A 7,396-nucleotide genomic window follows, 5' to 3' on the forward strand; every position below is an offset into this window, starting at 1 on the left:
AGCCACGGGTCACATCCTTCTCGCGCCTGGAATCCCTCTGACTGCTCCTTCCGCCACATTTCTCTTCTGCCTCCAGCTGGAGCAAGTTCTCTGCTTTTAAGGACTCGGTGTTTAGACGGGGCTCACGGGGATAATCCAGGACAACCTCTCTCTTTTCACATCTATAAAGCTCAGTTACCTCTGCGAGGGCCTTTTGCCAGGTCACATAAGAGATTCACGGTTCCAGGGTTTGGGCTGGGCGTTGGGGCCACTATTCTCCCACTACAGTATGTGAGTGATTGTGTGCGTGTGTGGTTTCTTTGTGGGTATGTGAGTGGATCACTTAGATGCATTCTGTTACATGTAAATCACATGAAATAAAAGTGCCTTATAACAACATTTATCATTGCACGTGATGAGAAGTGTAGACAGCAGGGTCCATTTAGAGCCAAGTTGTTTAACCTGCTCCACAGGCCACATGGAGCTCAGCACTGAAATGTCGCTAGTGCAGGTTGAGCTGTGCTCTATGTATAAAATAGACCCCGGAATTGGAATAGATTTTATTTTTAAAAAATGTTTATATGGTGCCTGCCAAGTTTCTCCTCTGTAAAACTACTATTTTTCTCTTTATAATAAATATGTGGAGGACTTTGAGACGATGCAAATACCTGTTACTTCTCAAACTGCAACCCATTCATTTTAGCGTCCATTGATGGTGTCAAAGGGTCTCAGACAGAGGGGGACATACGGGTGCTCAGAGCCCACAGCCTGAAGGATAATATTATGTCAGTTATCAAATAACTTCCTCCTTCTTCTTGCATTATTCATCGGCATTCTACTCTTAGGAAGAGCTTTGCTCCCCTCCGTCATGCATGTATTTGCTAATTGATTTATAACAGCATGAAATACTGAATTCTTATTTCATTCAGTGCATTATAATTCTTTGCTATAACTTCAGTTGATGCTCGAACTGTCCTCAATTAGGCCAATGGGAACCCATTCAAGATGGCTCCTAAGCCCTTTCCATGTGTCCCCTCATCCTTTGAGCACCTCCTTGCTTTCTGGAATAAGATGTTCCAGGCTCACCTTGTACTATCCCTGCCTCAGCTCTGTAACCAGCCTTTTCTTCAAGGAGCTCTGGTTCCTCTTCGTGGAGACAGTATTACAAAATCGTGATCTGTGTGCTAGGTGGGCTGATTGCTACAGGAATATTGTTGCTTCTACCCCCTCTCTATGGACAAAGCTAGGAAATAGATGGATGTACAGAATTTTTATCCACTGTAAAAAAGTAAAATCTCACTAATAATAAGTTTCATGTTGATTACATGTTGAAACAATAATATTTTGAATATATTGGGTCAAATAAAATATATGTAAAAGTAATTTCACACATTTCTCTTTACTTATGAAATGTGGCTGGTAGAAATTGTTAAATGACACACATGGCTCACATAATATTTAGATGTGAACAGTGCTGCCTTAGAGGACAGGCTGTCATAGTGGGTCCAGGCTCTTTATCTCTGGCTGGTGCTCCAGCCTCAGTGTATTAGTACTGTCTCCCCTCATGACCGAAATGTGGACGCCACAGCTCCAGCCACCACACAATCATATGACCGCCCACAAAGCTGGAGTGGCAGAGACTCCAGCCAGCGCTCTCTATGCTTCTTCTCCTCTTCTTCCTTTACTTGGAGAACCCCTGACTTGAAGTGGATTCAAGAGTGTTCCACTAAAACAACATTCTTCAACCATCCCTGCACCTGTGGCACTAAGCTGTGGCCCATACACACGAGTGAAAGTGATCTGAGCCCATTTTAAAGTTGTTCCTTTAAAGGACATGCCAAGCCCTCCTCGTCACCTCTCTCCTTTCTTGCTGAATGACAGAAGTGCTAGCAGCCAGCTCACTTTGCCTTCAGTATCTGGGACATGTTCAGTGGCTACAGAGTCCTGTGTTGAGAGCTTTTTTTTTCCTTTCAGGACATTGAATTTGATCCTCTTTCTCTGGGGCTCCCTCCATGATGGGCTCTCTCCTCTCAATTTCCAACTGCTCTCACAGCCCCAACTCTGGTGTCTGATAACCTGAGTCAATGACTGGTTTTCTGCTTGAGTTCACGCTGCCCCTTGCCACATGGACAGAGGCCTGTGCCCAGAGGAAAAGCCATAAACTTAGTCTCACACCATGGTTTGTTCTTTGAAAGATGGAATTCTCTCTTGTTTCTGCCTGCTTCTGGTCGCTCTCCAGTGCCTTCAAATAGTTGTGTTTCCAAAACCCGTTTCCCCAGAGTTTGTCATTGTTATCCATAGGGAGGCTAGCCAGCGCCCTCGCACCGTCCCTGCCTCACCTTCCTCTGTGTCCTGCTCACCCTCAGGTGAGTGATTGTCACTAGGGGTCTCTCCCCGGGTCACAGTTCGATGTCAGTGGGGCTGGGTGTCAGTGGTGGCTCACTCCCATAGCTGCCTGTCTCCTGGGAGCATAGCCGGGCTGTTGCTTCTCCATGTGACTCAGACTTTTCACAGCACCACAGTCCTTGAGTAGATGAACTTCTTACATGGGCCTGGCTGCCCTCAGAGCAGTGTTTAAGGGTCCAGAAGTGAAATCTGAAGGCTGGCTAATGGCTATGCCCGGAACTGACACTGTGTTCTATTGGTCCAAGCGGTCTTGGCCATGCCCAGATTCAAGGGAATGGTGAAAATTATACTTCCTCTAGATCAGCAGTTCTCAACCTGGGGGTCACCAACCTGTGGGTCGCGACCCCTTTGGGGTTGAATGACCCTTTCACAGGGGTCGCCTAAGACCATCGGAAAACACTTATATAATTACATACTGTTTTTGTGATTACTCACTATGCTTTAATTATGTTCAATTTGTAACAATGAAAATACATCCTGCATATCAGATATTTACATTATGATTCATAACAGTAGCAAAATTACAGTTATGAAGTAGCAACGAAAATAATTTTATGGTTGAGGGTCACCACAATATGAGGAACTGTATTAAAGGGTCGCGGCATTAGGAAGGTTGAGAACCACTGCTCTAGATGGTGGAGTGGCAGTGTCACCTTGCAGAGAAGGAGGTATTGCTGTGATCATCACTGGTAAATACAATATAACCACAATAAACTCAGCCATTTTCCACCACATAATAATCAATACTCTTTTTGTTGTTGTTATTAATTCTCACTGAAGGATTTTTCTTCCATTGATTTTTAGAGAGAGTGGACAGGAAGGAGGGAGGGAGGGAGCGAGAGAGGGAGGAAGAGAGGAAGGGGGAGAGGATAAAAACATCAATTATGAGAGAGACACACCAATGGGTTGTAGGCATGGCATTGAACCTGCAACTCCAGTACATGCCATTGACCCAGAATGGAGCCCATGACCCTTCAGTGTGGGGTGCCAGCACTCTAGCCACTGAGCACACTGGCCAGGGCAATTACATATGTCCCCTTTGTTTTTGGTTGGTGTTGTTGTTTTCCCATTTACTTCCTCTACCCTGCACCGGTCCCTCCCAAGCCTTCACCACACTATTGTCTGTGTCCATGAGCTATACATATGTGCATATAAGTTCCCCAGTTAATCTCTCTCTTTCCATCCCACCCCCCACACCTGCCTTCCCCCTGAAATTCATCAGACACAGATGAATTCTATGTCTCTAGATCTATTTTGTTCATCAGTTTATTTTGTTCATTAGAGTCCACATATGAGTGAAATAATATTTTAATTTAATTTTTAATGGCTTTGTTTAACAGTCAATTTGCAAAATTCCTGACAATTTAATCATCTCTCATGTATTGGTACAAGCCAGTTATAGCATGTCATGGGTCATAGGTCCCTCTGGGGAGGAACTGGGGAAACCACTACTGAACACACTTGCTATGGCATTTCAGGGTCATTCTTCATAGGCAGCTGACCTCCCCCTGAAGTTTGGGATCTAAATACCTACTCAGGTATGGAAACAGGCAAAGGACCGTGATTGCTCATTAGGGCATCTGCCCCTCTGGATTATTCGCATAGAGGACAATGTGATGTGAAGACGAGCAGGGAGAAATTTGGAGATACAGTGATGTGGCCACAAGCCATGGATGCTGGCATCCATCACAGGCTGGAAGAGACAAGAAACAAATCCTCCAGAAAAAGTGTGGCCGTGCTGATTTCTGTTGTTTAAGCCATGAAGTTAGTAGTAATTTGCTAAAGCAGCCACAAGAAACTAACCCAGATGCCTTTAAACACTTGTCTCATTTGATGTCTTTGCATGATCTTCAAGCTTCTCTGCATCTGCTCAGATATCCCCATTGTAAGTCTCCGGTCCCACATTGGAACAGGGGATTTGCGGGACTGGGTATTCAACTTTCCCTAAAACCCCACACTCTTTTTTTTTTAAGCAATTTTATTTATTTATTTATTTATTTTTATTTTAAAAAATATTTTTATTTATTTCAGAAAGAAAGGAAGAGGAAGAAAGAGATAGAAACATCAATGATGAGAGAGAATCATTGATTGGCTGCCTCTTGCACGGCCCCTCCTGGGGGTTGAGCCCAAAACCCAGGCATTTTCCCTTAACCAAAATTGAACCTGGGACCCTTCAGTCCATAGGCCAACACTCTATCCACTGAGCTAAACCAGCTAGGGCAAACCCCACACTCTAAAGAAGAGCTCCTAAGTCTGTTCTTCTGCTTTATCTGCCACCAAGGTGGACTCTGACCCTCACGTTCTGTTTTGAATTGGTGATTAATCACCTGAGCCTGTTATCTCTCTTCAACGAACCGGTGGTCTCAGCAACAGCCATGTAATTCCATAGTCCTTGTTTTTATTTCCTTTCTGTTGCTTCAGTGCCATGGGTATTGCACTGGTCCAGGCCTCCCATTTCGCCAGTATCTCATCACATTCACTGCAGGCACAGATTTTAACTATTGTACCAGTAAGTATGGCAGTGCTTCACCTGCCACCAGGAATGGGGCCCCCATTGCCAGCCAACCAGGAAAAGATCTCATTCCCAAAGCTCATTGCTGAGTCAGCCCTCTGGGACTACTTAGAGTAGATTTGCCAGAAACACTCTGAAACAGAATAGAAAGCAAAAAGCTTAATGGAAAGGGGTCTCAGGAGATGCATCTGTAAGAACATGAGGGGGAGAACCAAAATGGTGGCATAGGTAAACACCTGTACTTGCTGCCTCTCACAACGACATCAAAATTACAACTAAAAGACAGAACAACTATCAACAGAACCGCAGGAAAGCTGGCTGAGTGGAAGTACTACAACCAGAGAGGTAAAGAAGAAAGAGCATTGAGACTAGTAGGAGGTGCAGAGGCATGGAACGGGCTGGCACCCGGGTGCACTGCTTTTTTAATTGGGAGGGAGGAGATACAAGCTGCTTGCTCTGAACTCCAGTTCCAGGTGAGACTCTGGGGGACCCAGACACATATGGGGAGAAACTGGACTGTCTGGCATCAGGGCAGGAATGTGAGGGCAGCTTTCTTCCAGACAGAGGTGCTCACAACTGTCATAGTTCTTGTGCTGGGACCTCTCTGGTGCAGGGCTGACTGGTAGACATTGTTGTTTGCTCCACCCTGGTGATTCCCTGAGACCCCGCCCCACCCAATTTACAACCCCACCCAAGCTGTGTGCAGCAGCTTTTGCATATGAATGGCCTATCCTTTCTAAGCCTAAAACACCTGTCAAACAGGCAGCAACTGGGTCAGGGAGCCCCAAAGCTATCAAAAGAAGGCCTAAAGCTGGCAGCAGCCTCCTGCCTTGCTTCACAGCTGGGCACTTCCAAACCTGATACAAAGAGGAGGAATCTGCAGATCTCTCTGTAGCTCCTGCTGGGTGGCCCCAGGCTGTGGCTGACTTTGCACCTCCTTGGAGATCCAAGAGCCAGTGCACCCAGTGGTCAGTGTGAGACCATACCAGATTACAACTCTTCACATCCATAAATGACACACTCAAGAGACACAGCTGATTCACACAGCCAGTCGGCCTGGTGGTCAAATCCCTCTAGTATTAACTACAACAATCAAGGCTTAACTAGAACAAGACTGCGCACAAAGACCACTAGGGGGTGCACCAAGAAAGCATAAAAAATGCGGAGACAAAAAAACATGACAGAAATGGAGGATATAGAGCTAAAAAACGCAATTTTGAGGGCTTGCAATAAACTTCTGGAGAGCCTCACGAAAACTAATGAGACCCTCGATGCTATGATAAAGAAACAACTAGAAATTAAGCATACACGGTCTGAAATAAAGAATATTACACCCAATAGCAGACCAGAGGAGCGCAAGAATCAAGCCAAAGATTTGAAATGCGAAGAAGCAAAAAACACCCAACCGGAAAAGCAAAATGAAAAAAGAATCCGAAAATACGAAGATAGTGTAAGGAGCCTCTGGGACAGCTTCAAGCGTACAAACATCAGAATAATAGGGGTGCCAGAAGATGAGAGACAGCAAGATATTGAAAACCTATTTGAAGAAATAATGGCAGAAAACTTCCCCCACCTGGTGAAAGAAATGGACTTACAGGTCCAAGAAGCGCAGAGAACCCCAAACAAAAGGAATCCAAAGAGGACCACACCAAGACACATCATAATTAAAATGCCAAGAGCAAAAGACAAAGAGAGAATCTTAAAAGCAGCAAGAGAAAGAGACTCAATTACCTACAAGGGAATACCCATACGACTGTCAGCTGATTTCTCAACAGAAACTTGGCAGGCCAGAAGGGAATGGCAAGAAATATTCAAAGTGCTGAATACCAAGAACCTACAACCAAGAATACTTTATCCAGCAAAGCTATCATTCAGAATTGAAGGTCAGATAAAGAGCTTCACAGATAAGGAAAAGCTAAAGGAGTTCATCACCACTAAACCAGTATTATACGAAATGCTGAAAGGTATCCTTTAAGAAGAGGAAGAAGAAAAAGGTAAAGATACAAATTGTGAACAACAAACATGCATCTATCAACAAGTGAATCTAAGAACCAAGTGAATAAATAATCTGATGTACAGAATGAACTGGTGATTATAATGAATCAGGGACATAGAAAGGGAATGGACTGACTATTCTTGGCGGGGAAAGGGGAATGGGAGATGCGGGAAGAAACTGGACAAAAATCGTGCACCTATGGATGAAGACAGTGGGTGGGGAGTGAGGGCGGAGGGTGGGGTGGGAACTGGGAGGAGGGGAGTTATGAGGGGGAAAAAAAGAGGAACAAATGTAACCTGAACAAAAAAGATTTAATTAAAAAAAAAAAAAAAAACTGTGGTACATCTACACAATGGAATACTACACTGCAGTAAAAAAAAAGAAGGAATTCTTACCATTTACAACAGCATGGATGGAACTGGAGATCATTATGCTAAGTGAAATATCCCAGTCAGAGCAATATAAATATCACATGATCTCACTCATTTATGGAATATAATGAA

The sequence above is a fragment of the Myotis brandtii genome, unplaced genomic scaffold (genome assembly GCF_000412655.1).
Source record: "Myotis brandtii unplaced genomic scaffold, ASM41265v1 scaffold277, whole genome shotgun sequence".
Classification (NCBI taxonomy): domain Eukaryota; kingdom Metazoa; phylum Chordata; class Mammalia; order Chiroptera; family Vespertilionidae; genus Myotis; species Myotis brandtii.